Below are 13,299 nucleotides of genomic sequence, written 5' to 3'. Positions count from 1 at the left end.
TCTCTTGCCTTAGAAGGCCTGCTGCACCATTAACAAACCAAAGTTTGTTCCTTTTGTAATCCTTTCATGGTGGGTGATTGCTCTTCACCCCTTGGACCCCCTCAGCCGGGTTTGGATCCTTCTTGCAAAGTTAGCCTCCCTCAATCGGGTTCACTACGGCCTTTCACTCAAGAAACATATTTAACAGTCTCAATGTCCTTTTCACCAACTATCCATTGTGGACATCTCTCAGCAGGGTTCACACGTGTTGTCAAACTGTTCACGGGCATATCACTATTTACCCTCAACTCGCAGGCATCCCTCTGTCGGGTTCACAATTGCCAGCTTCACAGTTCAATCAGTTTTCTCCAATGTGTCAAAGACTTGAGTGTACGAGGGATTTTTCTCGACGCTCGTAGGACCACTTCAACACTTCACACTAGCCTCTCATAAGGCCTCTTGGTTTCTGTAGCTTCAACAAAACAACACAAGCCAAAAGGGCTTCAGTCAGAGTCCTTCGAATGAGCGCCTCCGCAACACCTGACAACTCTGCTTCTGAAACTTTTCTAGGGTTTCTTTAATGTTCAATTACACACGTTCTTTGTTCAACAAGGTTGCCGCCTGCAACCTCGGGCACAGCACAGTCTGTTTTTTTCTATCTGTTTTCTCCGACTCACCGCTGTGCTGAACTGTGGAGTTTCTTGTCTCTGGAGTCAAGGACGGCACCACGTCGGCAAGCGCTTCTCCCCTCTTTGGATATCAGCGTGGGAGTGCCTTGTGTGCCGTTGACAGCTGTCACACTACACGCCAGTTGGACTTCCCGGTCTTATGTTTTCCCTTTCAGAGGCTTTGCGGGTCTGAGTGGAAAAGGGCAAGGGCGATTCCCTCCTTGTCGTCCCTCCAAGTCTCTCTGCATTTCTTCTCAGTTTGAACTGCCGGTCTGGAATAGCTGCTTCCTCATGCATTCGGCCTTGTTCCAAGTGTGCTTTCGTGCTCCGCTTTTCATCCCTGTGTGGAAGGGAAAGGGCCGTCAGGTGTACGTAGTTACTGTCAATTGCCGGACTCTGCCCGACTCTTGTGTCGGGACAGGTCAGGTAAACGGCTCTGGTGTCAGTCCACTGTCTTTCACAGTGTAAGAAAGTGTCTGTGTCGAAAGAAAAGGACAGGGGTAGATTTTCTAGGTAACCAATGGTGTAGAATGGGGAGAAGGGGTCATAAGGAAGGGGGTGGTCGGTAGGGGTTCCCCTGAAGGATGAGAGGGAATCTGTAGACCTCCTGATCCATCAGGAGGTGGTGTAGTTGGTGATTTGGTCCCTTAAGGCAAAGTCAACTTTACAAGCTATTTAGGGAGCAAAAGGCGGAACCCCTGACCACCTTATGCAATTCCTTCTGACAGACCAGCAAGGTATCAGAATATATGCAAAACTCTGAAAATGTGGTTGCTCAAGCCAGGGGAAGAAAGTATTGGCCAAAAGGCTAGCTTGGGTGCTGCCCGGGGTGATTGATGCATGCCAGAACAGATTAATTCGGGGTAGAAGCACTGGGGACAATGTTTGCCGGGCCCTAGACCTAGTGGACCTAGTGGACATAGTGATGAGGGACCAAATCAAAATGGAGCTCCTGGCATTGGACGCCACTAAGGCCTTCGACAAAGTCGACTGGTCCTTCATGAAACTCACACTCGCTTCGCTTAGAGCGACTCAGCGACAATCGAACCCCATCAGCATCACCTGTGGCACGAGGCAGGGTTATTCTTTGTCCCCCCTAATTTTCCTTCTAATGATAAGGGTCAGGGACAATCCAGCAATCAAAGGCGTAACAGTGGGTCAGAAGCAATACAAGGTGTCGCTCTACCGACCGATGATGTAATGCTTTCCAACATCCTTTGGACACTCTCTCCAGGAATTGGAAGCCTTCAAGCCTACAGTAGGCTTCGCAATCAATTATCATAAGTCAGGTGTGCTGTGGGGACTAACAAATGAGTACATAATTGCTCTGAGGCCTTGCTGCCCAATTAAATGGGAAAAGAAGGCGATAGAATACCCAGTTCAGCCAAAGGAAACATATCAGACAAACTTCCCACAACTTTTTAAAGAACCAGACGCTGACCTAGACGGATGGAAATCGCAGGAAATCTCCCTGATGGGGCACATCACAGCATACAAATGAACCTGCTTCTGAGGTTCCTCTATCACTGCGTGTTGCTCCCATTGGAGTTCCTGCAGAAACCCCTGATGCATCTGCAACAAAAGGTTTTCCGTTGTATTTGGCATGGGAAGAAGCCTAGAATCCCCAAGCAGGTAATGATGGGCAACACTCGGCTGGTTTGAATGGCAGTCCCAGACCTAAGGCACTACTAGACTGCAGCACAATTAGAACACATATTTGCCTGGGCAGAGTCAACTGATCCCCCTAAATGGGCAGAGTTTGAACAGGCCAGACTTCCCCATGGCTCCCTACTATGCATACCAGCAGCAGCACAGACCCAGTGGCCGGTGCATCTGTCCACAAAAACCACCATAAAAATATGCAATTGGGTGTTAAAATGTTCTTGCATACTGAGGGGGCTGGGCTCACGGGTGGCAATCTTCCACAATCCAGAGTTTTCCCCTGGGCTCAGGCCATTATACTTCAAAAACTGGACACGGGGGGGCCTGCAGCATATCTCAGAGCTCTATGAACGGGGTACACCTCTGGCCTTTCTGGATTGCAAGAGAAAGTTTGCGTTGACTGAAGGTTAGAGGTTCAGATATGCCCACCTTAGGCACTGGGTGGTGCAGTCTGCGACCCAGGAAGGGACAGTCCGAGAACTGGGAGCCATTGAGCGGATGTTGCTGCAGGGTTGTGGGGGCGGCATATATCTAGACTCTAAAAGCTTCTGCAACAGGATATGTGGTTGTTACAACCTCAGTACATGGCACAATGGGAAAGGGACTTGGGCTGCTCTATAGACGACCAGACTTGGATGGATATTTGGTCACGCAATCACTCCGCCTCGAGCATTGTAACTAATAAGGAGTGCGCTTTCAAGTTAACATACCAGCGTTATTACCCCCGTTAAACTGAGCAAGATTCAGAGTACGGTAGATTCAGCGTGTTGTCGGGAATACAGGGCTAGAAGCACATTCTTCCACATGTGGTGGGAGTGCCATCGGGCACAGGGCTTCTGGGAGAGGGTGGTGGAAGCGATAGAAATGTTAATGCAAGTCTGGCTTCCCCTAGATCCGGAATTGATGCTACTTGGGGTGCTAGTCCCGGGTCTGTACCCGAAAGCAGGGAGGAAAGCCAAGATGATCACCCAATTCCTATTAGCAGTGAAGATTACCCTAGCACGGGACTGGAAGACACTGGAAGGCCCCCACATCTCCAATGGGGGTCAAAAATATGAGACATCCTAGTGGCGGAAAAGGTCACGGTAGCCAAGGACAAGGAAGATTTACTGAGACCTGGTCCCCTGTCTTAGAATACAGTTTCGACTTCCCCGCGCAGGCGTACAGACCCAAGCAGGTGGCATGGTTTCTACAGGCTGGGCCATGAAAAGAAGTTGCGCATGAATAGAGGGGTTTCAAGCGGGAGGATGGGAGAATCAAGGAGGGAAGGCGGGAATTGTATGAAAGGACCCTCGCTATCTGCATATGTGGTTGATGGCTTTTTTTTGTTGCTTTGTTCATGTGCAACCATAAAGTTGTTTAAAAATATAATAATTATAAGCATAATCAAGATTCCTCTGCAAACCTCCCGGAGAAAGGTCGAACAGCACTGTATCTGTATATATTAGGGCACTGAACTTCACCCCATTTTATATGGGTGGGGGGGATCAAACCCTGATTTGTTGCGTGATAATTATATAATAGTTTATTTACATAGCGCCTATACACAATGTGTTTCAAAGCGCTTCAAGGCAAGGGAAAGGAAAAAAAACAATGACATTCTTATAGGCCATGAACATTAAGGATGTGAAATTAACTATTGTAGTCGGCCTGATGACATTTCAGATAGCGCAAGAGCTAAGACATAGATAAGGAAGGGAGGGGAAGAGTGGGAAGGAAATGGAAACAGACAGGGGACTACTGTACTAGGCCTGACAACATTTCTGGTAAAGCCGGAGAAAAACAAAAGGTGAGGGAGAGGGGTGCAGAAAGGGAGCAACAAAACAAGCGACTATCGTACTAGGCCTGACAACTTTTCAGATAGTGCTGGATGGGTGTTTGGGGGTGACAGTAAGGGGAGGTGGGAGGAGACGGATGAGGTTGCTATCATACTAGGTACAGGGACAATTCTGACAGAGTAAGTGCATAGAAGAAAGTAAGGGGCGGAGGAGATAGGAGAAGGGAGAAAAGGGGAGAACAGAGAGTAAGCAGTCAAAAAGAGTGGAGAAGCAAGAGGGGAGAGCGAATACAATTGCAGAAGTCAGTAGTAACACATCATGTTGCAAGCCTGGATACAAGATGAAGACGGGAACAGCATGATTCAGGGCCACCATGAGTGTGGGTTGAAACTCTAAAGGCGTGCCTTTGCAGAAGAATGTCCAGCTCTCATTTGTCCATGGTGATCTTTCTCCACTGCGCGACAAAGTTTGATAACTGGCCTCCCACTGGGGTGCTTAAGTGGGGGCATGAGTTGATAGCCGGTTCAGGTATGCTTGGGCGTCTGCGTCCTGGCCTACGGACGACAGAGCTGGCCTTCACTGCCATAGGCCTGGGAGCGGCCCCTGTAGGCTTCCTGGGTGGTGGAGCAGGAGAGCCGATGATAGGGGATAGTGTACCCCTTGGAGGACCTGGAGACTCTTCCCCTTTGGGAATGAAAGGACTCTCTCCTTTGCTGCAGGGTGCCAGGAGAGTGTCGGTCTTGATAGCCTGGAGAGTCTCATCCACTGCCTTCCCAAACAGGTGGTCTCCATCAAAAGGCATGTCAACGACCTTGGACTGAACATCTGCCTGAAAGTTGGAGTCCTTCAGCCATCCCTGGCATCGAAGGGCCACACCATTCACCATCTGGCAGAACCTTGAGTTTGCTATGTCCAGCACCACTGTAATGACGTGATCCGAAGCCACCTCACCTTCCTGGGCCAGGGCCAGGACCTCCACCTTCTTGCACTGAATTGAGCAAAACTGTAACCACATTTATGAACAGGTCTGAGTGAACAGGTACCCCTTGGGTTTCTCCCTCATGTCCCAATGCGTGCCCATTGACCATTGCCCTTTACAGCATACAACTGGAGTCGAACAAACTACACCTTCCTAAGTGAAATGATATTGTCATGTTTAAATATACCTAGCATGTCCCTCCCCAACAAATATACGGGTGGCATAGAAGAAAACAACAGTTGGGCTCTTACTTCTCTGCAACCTACCTTAATGGGTAATTCTTCTGGAAATGGAACCGATTGTATTGCCCCAGTGAACGCTTACATCTCCATGCCCACCAATGGTTCCTCTTCTGGGTGAGCAGTGACTGACAGGACTTGGCAAGCTAAAACTCTGTGGGCTATCCTAATCTGGATTGGTATTTGCCCTGGAAACATACCTCATACCACTCTGGCCCCCTGGTTATTAGCGATGGTGCCGTCAGGTACTGCATTGCAATTTTGCACCCAAGGGACCTGCGCAGTGCTGGATGTGTAGCATAAGCTGCTGTGCTTTTGGATCCTGGTGTGGGCATCTGCGGAAACTGGGGCTGAGCAGCGGGTAGGTTCATGGGTGGTGCACCATAGGGAGCATTCGGAGGGGCCATGGCATACGACTGTGGAAATGGGGCTGGTGCTCCTTGCATATATGGGGGCATACACGGGTCATATGCAGCTGCCTGTCTGCTCCTACATTCCCGCAAAAAGTGACCCATCCTCCCACAGGTCCACCTCCTGGGCCCATTCCTCCAAATCCTCCTCTGCCCCCCCTGAAACCTGCAAATACCCCCCTTCCTCTGGGGTACCCTCCACAGGGCACTCCCTTGTTTTGTCCTTGATACCCAATGTTCCAGTCGAACCTCCTCCCCAAGTGGGGGCTGCTGTCATGACTGTGCCACTGGAGCACCAATTGGCACCCATTGTGCAATAATTGGGACTCATTTGTCATCATAATCCTCCCCAGACAATGCCTATCATATTTTTGTCTTTATCTTCCGTTTGCAAGACTTCAGTTCTTACTTATTTAATTTCACAAATTACTGTGAGAAACCCGACGGTATTCTCCCACCTGCTCCCTCGGGATCTTCCATTCAGGTGGCCTGGGTAGGGCCATCGCTTTTGTTGAGACATGGTATTCACCCAGTCCCAAAAATATCCCAACCTACTTTCCCTCAGCCTTTTTGGGGTATCTTCAATCTCACCCCCATCTCCTCCTCCCCATTTCCAACAAATACCGAGACGAGGAAGAGGCAACTAAGAACAGTAAATATTACCCATAAGAATTACATGGGAAGAGTAAGGGGAACCTACCATAGAAAGAACTCAAGTTGTCCCACTAATAGAGTCAGGCAGGGTCAGGCATTTAATAATGACCACTCACACCAGACTGCACTTGACTGTTGTTGCCACTATAGGTGTGGTCTTGCACAGGTGAATGAGCAAGCTGTGGAGGCATATTGGACCAGAGAAGCCAAGGAGCTGCAGAAAGAAGGATCCAGAGGAGAACGGCATGCCGCCGCAACACGGTAGCAGGTAATAAAATAGCAGCAAAAATGTTGCGGTAAAAAATAATTGCGTCAAAAATGCTGTGGTTTGACCCGCTAAAGGTGTACCCCATTATACCATTTAAGGGGAGCAGGGTTTGCGGGCGTGTCCCCCGGTCCCCTTAAATGGTATAATGGGTCCAGGGGTTGCGGGGGTGTCCCCTGCATCCTTTACATGATTGTGGCGGCAAAACCACAGCATGTTTGCACGATATTTTGTATTCACAGCCATTTTTGTTAGGACTTTAAGACATGAAACCTGCAACACTGGCCCCGGTGTTGGTGAGTAGTTACAGAGTGGCTAGGGAGCCGTGTCTCCAGAGAGCTGGAGCAAGGCCGCCGGTATCCTGCTGTCAGGTTCTGTGCAATTGATCGTTCCCTTAAGCCATGTGGCGGGCCCAAGGGTATTTGAGGGGCAGGTGGTGAGACCTTGACTTCGACCCAAAGCATCCAGGAGAGACTGCTCGCCAGCACTATGCTACCCGGTGAAGGGAGGGAGAGAGGAAGAGAGAGAGAGAGAGGGAGAGAGAGAGGGAGAGAGAGAGAGACAGAGAGAGAGACAGAGAGAGAGACAGAGAGAGAGAGAGAAACTCAGGAGCATGCGGGTGGCTGGAAAGGGAGAAATGCAAGATTTGTAAAGCTGCACGGAGCGGAGGGCAAGGACGACAGTTTAAAGAAACAGATAGTAAGAAAGAACGAACAACGAAAGAGGAAAGAAGGAGAAAGCACGCTAGTGGCATAGAAGGAAGAAAAAGCACATTAGCAATGCAGAAGTAAAAGCGAAGTCCAGAGTAAAAGAAAAGGGTGGGTCCGACCCAGAAAGAAGGAACCAAATGCAGGTGTGCACGGAAGAGGGAAAGAAGAGTGCAAGAGGTACGATATAAAAAGAACAGGTGCAAGTTTGCATAACAGAAGGAGGGGAGCGTACAAGAAGCACAACAGAGAGAAAGAAAGACACATTGCAAGTGTGCACGACAAAGTAAAAGGAATAACAGACAGATGAAAGTGGTGCAGGAAGCACCTAAAGATAAACAGTACAAAGGAAAGCAAGTGTAAGAAATAAAGAGAGGGGCAAAGGATTAGAGTGGTCGCGCTTAGGAAGAGCAAAGAGTCTGACGATTTCAAAAGCCCCTGATTCTACCCCATGAGAGGATTGTATGTGAGAGAAACTATATTTAAGAAAAAGGTGCATCCTCACAAGCTGAACATGGGTTTGAAACGAGAGGGGCCTAAGTGGAAGGGCACCCTGAGAAGCCTGAAAGAAATTGTGATATATTTTGTTTTATTTAAAAGCTGGAAAGGGCCTGAGCTTGGGGAAGGGAACACTGAGAAGTTCCAAAAAGGAATTGTGTTATATTTCTTTTGTGGTGTTTGGAACATGAACAATTTGAAGCTTGGGGAACCCCAAGGAACTCACTAGGTATTTGAAATCACTTCAAGTGCTCTGTGGAGAATGTCTTAGGAACAGCTCTTTTTGATTGAACTCACATTTGTGACATTGACCAAACTACACCTGGTGAAGACCACCTGAAACCAACTTTGGGTTCCAATTTTCTGTTGAACCACTGTTTTCCTTTTTAAAGACTTCCTATCACATTTCTGCAAAAAGAGTGAGGGCAAGCATAGGTTTAGTCACAGACAGACTTTTATTTTGGACTATTAGACAGTAACGGCCATTAGAAACATCAATTAAGGAGACCATCCGTTTAGCGTTATGGTCAGTCAGGCATTACACCAACCCAGGAATCTTAGTAAATAAAGGTTTTAAAACGAACACCTTTTAGTCTGTGTCTCTCTTGATACCATGCCTGTCTCACACTACATAACCCATAATACACCTTGGGGCAGTTCTCATCCCCTGCTATTCCGATGCAGCAGTCTTAGAACCACAATCCCCAGAAGCCTTAGGACGAGAGAGGGAGGAGGCAGATTACCTTCAGGTATGGTGCTCGAGATGCGTAAAATGAGTCTGTTTCTGCACAGGGCAGGTCAGGTCAGTATTTAAGCAGCTGCCTGCAAGAGCACAGGGCTCTTGCATTGAATTCGCTCCCAGACCTTTGTGCTTTGATCCTTGGTTTTCTGCTGTTTCCTGTTGCTTCCAGAGCCTGCTCCTGTTCCAGTGCCCTGTGCCCCCTGCTTTGCAGCCCTGATACTCTGCCTACACTCCCCTGTCTTCTGCCCTGCACCTCTGTGCTTGCTGTACTGCGGCCCTGCTCCCCCAACTTGCAGTCTTCTGTTCCCCGTCTGCAGCCTCTTGCTCTCTACTACTTATTATCTTGTTGCTTGCCTGCAGTTCCTTGTTCTATGCCCCTAGTCCGTGTTACGTGGCTTTAGCTTCCAAGTTTCCAGTCCTGAGTTTCCTTTTTATCTGTCTGCAGTCGTTATTCCAGTCCAGATTGACAGTTCCTTGAATTCCTTGTTACCAGTCTGCAGTTCAGTCCTTGTATTCCTAGTCCAAAGTTTCAGTCCTGGGTTTTCTTGTTCCTGGTCTATAGTTCAGTCCACTGTTCCTTTATTCCGGTCCTTAGTTCCTAGTCTGCCATTCCATTCTCCTGTACCATTGCACTTAGATTCTTTTCTTTGCCCTTTTTCTTTTTCATTCCTGGTCTCTGTCCTGAACCTTGCTTACGTTACTTGCTTACTTTGACTTCCCATTCTTCTCTGGATATTTCTGTTACTGTTCTTGCCCTCACTTGTGCTTGTATAATTTCTTTGTTCGGATTTTGGCTGCTGGGTTTCCCAGCAGGCAATCTCTGCCCGTTCCTTTGTCATGTTTCAGTATTGCACCTTGTGCTATATTGTTAACAGTGTGCTGGTTCCTGCTTTAGGAGGCAGTAATTGTTCCGTTCCTGCTGAATCCATACAGGCTTCAGTCTTGAGAGTAGTGTTTCCTTGGTTGTGCCTTAGGGTCCAGACACAGACACCCCCTCCTGCTGCTCCTTTCCATGAGCATTCAGAGTGGGGCTCTGTAACAGTAACCAGCTCAGAAGACTAGGATTTCACCAGACCCTGTGGGAAACTCTTCCCCATTCTGTGTACTACTCAAGTGGGAACCTAAAGTCTTCGTCTTACTTGTACTCCCTGACCCTTTCTGTTCACTTCCTTTGTTGCCTGTCTGTAGTACTTGTCTATCCTTACTTGTCTGCAGGATTCTTTACACTCCCATCACTTGTCCATTTTTCTCTCCTCGGCTTTGAAGGCACGTCTCTGGCCTCAAGCCCGACAGCTGCTTCTACCTCTCCTGGTGCCACCCTCTGCTTCATCAACCACACTTGTGGGGGCAGTTACTACTACTCCCTCTACCGTCACCTGCTCTAACTTCCTTTGTGCTACTTCCACCTCCTCTTTTCTCCTTTGTCTCTGCTGCTTCATTTGCCTTCTCTCCTACCTTCTTACAATGGTGTACAATTATTGGTTGTATCTCCGCCCACTATTTTGCTTCAATGTCTACCACCTTATTTAGCGCCTTTTGCACTTCTTCGGGGAGGCCTTTCTTTACTGTGTAATAGAAACATGCTATGCATCTATTCCATGTCTCCCCCGTCTCTGCCCTCCACATCTCCTGTGTCTGCAATATATACTGTGCCCGGTGCTCATAATTTCGCATAGTTCGCGCCATTATGGACTGCATATCCGGCATGTTGGGGTATGTGGGCAGCAGCACCACCCACACTCAGGCCCTGCACTCATTAAAGCGGGACCTTTCATGGCTATCACCCCCTATCTCTAGCCCAGGATACCCCTCCTTGACCCAAATGTCATCTGCCTGGTCTCCTAGAACTGGGGTGAACAAGCTCTTCATGTCGCCGCAGCAAGGGTAATAGCAGCTGTATGCTTCTCAAAAGCAAACATACATTTGCCTGCGCTCGCGGAAAGAGATGGAAGCATCTTAATCAAATTATTCTTGTCCATGTGGGGCCTGGCTACATATTGTGGCCTCCCCAGGCCTTTATGCAATAAAGGGAACTGAGTCCCTTCAGGTCTGCTGTCTCCTGCCCCCCCTTCCCATTTTCCCTTTACTACCATCAGGCGCCTGGAATGCGATCTCAACCTGGGCCCCCACAAACGCTCGATTTGCAGCGATATCTTGGGTGGGCCTCATCCTCCCCCTGTTCCTCATCTGTATCCCACTCTTCCTCTTCCGCAACTGCCACTATATCTGCAGCGGACCGAACAGATATATAATCCAAACTCCCTGCCCATGACCTTCCTCTATGCTGTCCTCCAGAGTACTGTCTTTTATCTTATGTCACCACAAGCACCCCCCCCCCAATTGCCATAAATTCTGAACAAAATGTCCCCTGCTCGCCCTTCATTTGTTCCAACGGTGGCTCTCCACCCATCCCCCTCGGTTCAACTTCAACCTAGCAAACTCTTCTTCTGTCTTCCTTAAGGCATCTTCTAGATCCATCTGTGATCTCCAATCTGGTTCCCTCTGCGTTTGAGCAGCTGCAGATCCTATGGGGTTCTGTATATTCTCATAGTAGGCGGGCGTTGAAGGAGGAGGAGGGCATGTGGCGGGCAGTGGGACATATGAGGGATTTGTGTACCCAGTTGCTGTGCTGGTGGGATAATACCCCACTGGGGGAGGCTGCACTTTTGGTACTGTGTTCAGCGGGGCATCCCTGGGCATGTCGGGACAATGGGCATGGATGGGTTCGGGACACACGTAACGGCATTCCGCTCCCTGTTTTCCGAAGGTCAGGGGGATCATCCTCTAAATCCTTCATCATTTTCCATAGTTCTAGAACCCCCTTTCTGTTCTTCAATTTCTTCCCTTTATATTTGGCTGCTAAGAATGTATACATATGGCCCCAAACCTCCTTGTTATTTGCCCCCTGTTCCGGCCATGGCTTATACATCCCTTCTCTCAGCCACCCACTCACAATGATACTTCATAATACTTTCCCCCGATATAGAGGGTAGGCTGTACACATATACTCCAATGGAGTTGATGGCTCCATTTTGATGCTCCCTATTCGCTCACCCCCTTCTTAATAAGCCCCGGCTCTGATCCAGAGGTGCCTTAACAATCCATCCCCACACCTTCCGTGTTTATGTCCCCCCTCCCCACTGGTCACTCGTCACACACACACCTCGTTTTCCCCACACCACTACAATCCACACCTTCTCACACAAAACATACACACCTCACTGTCGTTCCACAAAATATCTAACAAAGCTAGACCCTACCTTGGTCCACACCACCGCAATAAAAACACCAATTAAACCACAAAATGTACTATTCGTCCTAACGGCCATCTTGTATCAAGCAGAGGAATCCAAAACTCTACATATACTGGGCCTCAACCCTTATTCATCTTTTTTCTACTTAGTTCTGCAGCGCTGATCTCTCCTCCAATCAGAGAGGATCATGTTACTCACTTATCCTTTTACCTCGCATAATAAAAAAAATATAATGCCACATGGTCTTTCGACTCCACATGCACTTGACAAAACAGACACACAAAAACACACACACACACACATATATATATATACGCATACTCACCCACACTCTCTCACACCCCACCCCATTATCGTTTTCTCCTGCAAATGGTGCACTTACATCTACGTGCTCTCCCAATTTTCTCCGTCACAGGGTCCCATAAACGGCCTGCACAATCCAGGATCAGCGCCCCACTCCAAAGAGCAGAAAGGAATTCAGGCAATACAACTCCTGTAAACCTCTCCAGTTTGTGCACAGAGGACTGGTCACTGCAAGTGGGTGCAGCTCTTCCGGATGTGCTGCCAGGAATCCTCTGTCACTGCAGAGGGTCTGGGATCATGTTGGGGTCACCAAATCTGTAAGGCAAGACCTCCCGACAATAATAAACTCTAAAGGAAAAAGGCTTAGTGCACCTCTTTGCAAGGAAAACAAGTTTTATTTTGTATACTGTTAGGCAGAATCCCGTGCAGTGCCCTTAAGGACCACTACACACAATTAAGAATACAAGTGGTAATACAAGTTTAACCTTTGGTACAAGCCTGTACTGCTATGTTAAAGTGGTAGCAGTAGCAGAGCAGCCAGGCTTATCTCAATAGTATATGAGCAGTAGCAGAGATTACACAAAGGGACCACAATTACTGTGGCTCAAGCAAACACTGACTCAAGGTTTCAGGTAAAAAAATATAAGTACATTTATTTTTAAACCGTTTGTTATAAACACGACACTTGTATTAATTCAAAAACCACACGTAAAATACACTACAACTAACCAATTCACTTTGTACGGTATAACTTCAAGGTAAGTACCCTGTGTTTTAGCGGACGGGTGTTGTGAAACAAAAGACGTTACCGGGAATACACTTGCGATCACTTTTTGACAGTAATGACAGTTCGGTCTTACTAAAGAAATGCGTATCCGCAGCAAGAAATGTTACCGGGTCAAAATTACACTTAGCACCTGAGATACCCAGAGAGAGTTGGGGGCAAAAATCACAGCAATACTTTTGTCAAAGCAGACAGAACCAGAGAACACTCAGACAGAAATTCAAGAGTCAATAGGCCGGAGACAGTGTCAAGTGGAACCGGGCTCCTGTTGTCGGGGATCACACAGTCGGATAGTTCATGATTCAACGTAGCGAGGAGTACTTAGATATTGTCAACAGAGGAAGCAAAAGTTATAAGAAGGAGGGATGACAAGGGCA

At 48.1% G+C, this 13,299-nt stretch overlaps 1 protein-coding gene across 8 annotated transcripts in view; it reads right to left on the bottom strand.

Annotated features, from left to right (window-relative positions):
• HECTD4 (HECT domain E3 ubiquitin protein ligase 4) overlaps positions 1-13,299 on the bottom strand; it is a 4,298,785-nt gene that overhangs the window by 885,243 nt on the left and 3,400,243 nt on the right. The gene's annotated exons all lie outside the window — the stretch shown is intronic.

The sequence above is a fragment of the Ambystoma mexicanum genome, chromosome 10, assembly GCF_040938575.1.
Source record: "Ambystoma mexicanum isolate Mex_15411 chromosome 10, UKY_AmexF1_1, whole genome shotgun sequence".
Classification (NCBI taxonomy): Eukaryota; Metazoa; Chordata; class Amphibia; order Caudata; family Ambystomatidae; genus Ambystoma; species Ambystoma mexicanum.
This window is presented reverse-complemented; position numbering and strand designations above follow the sequence as displayed.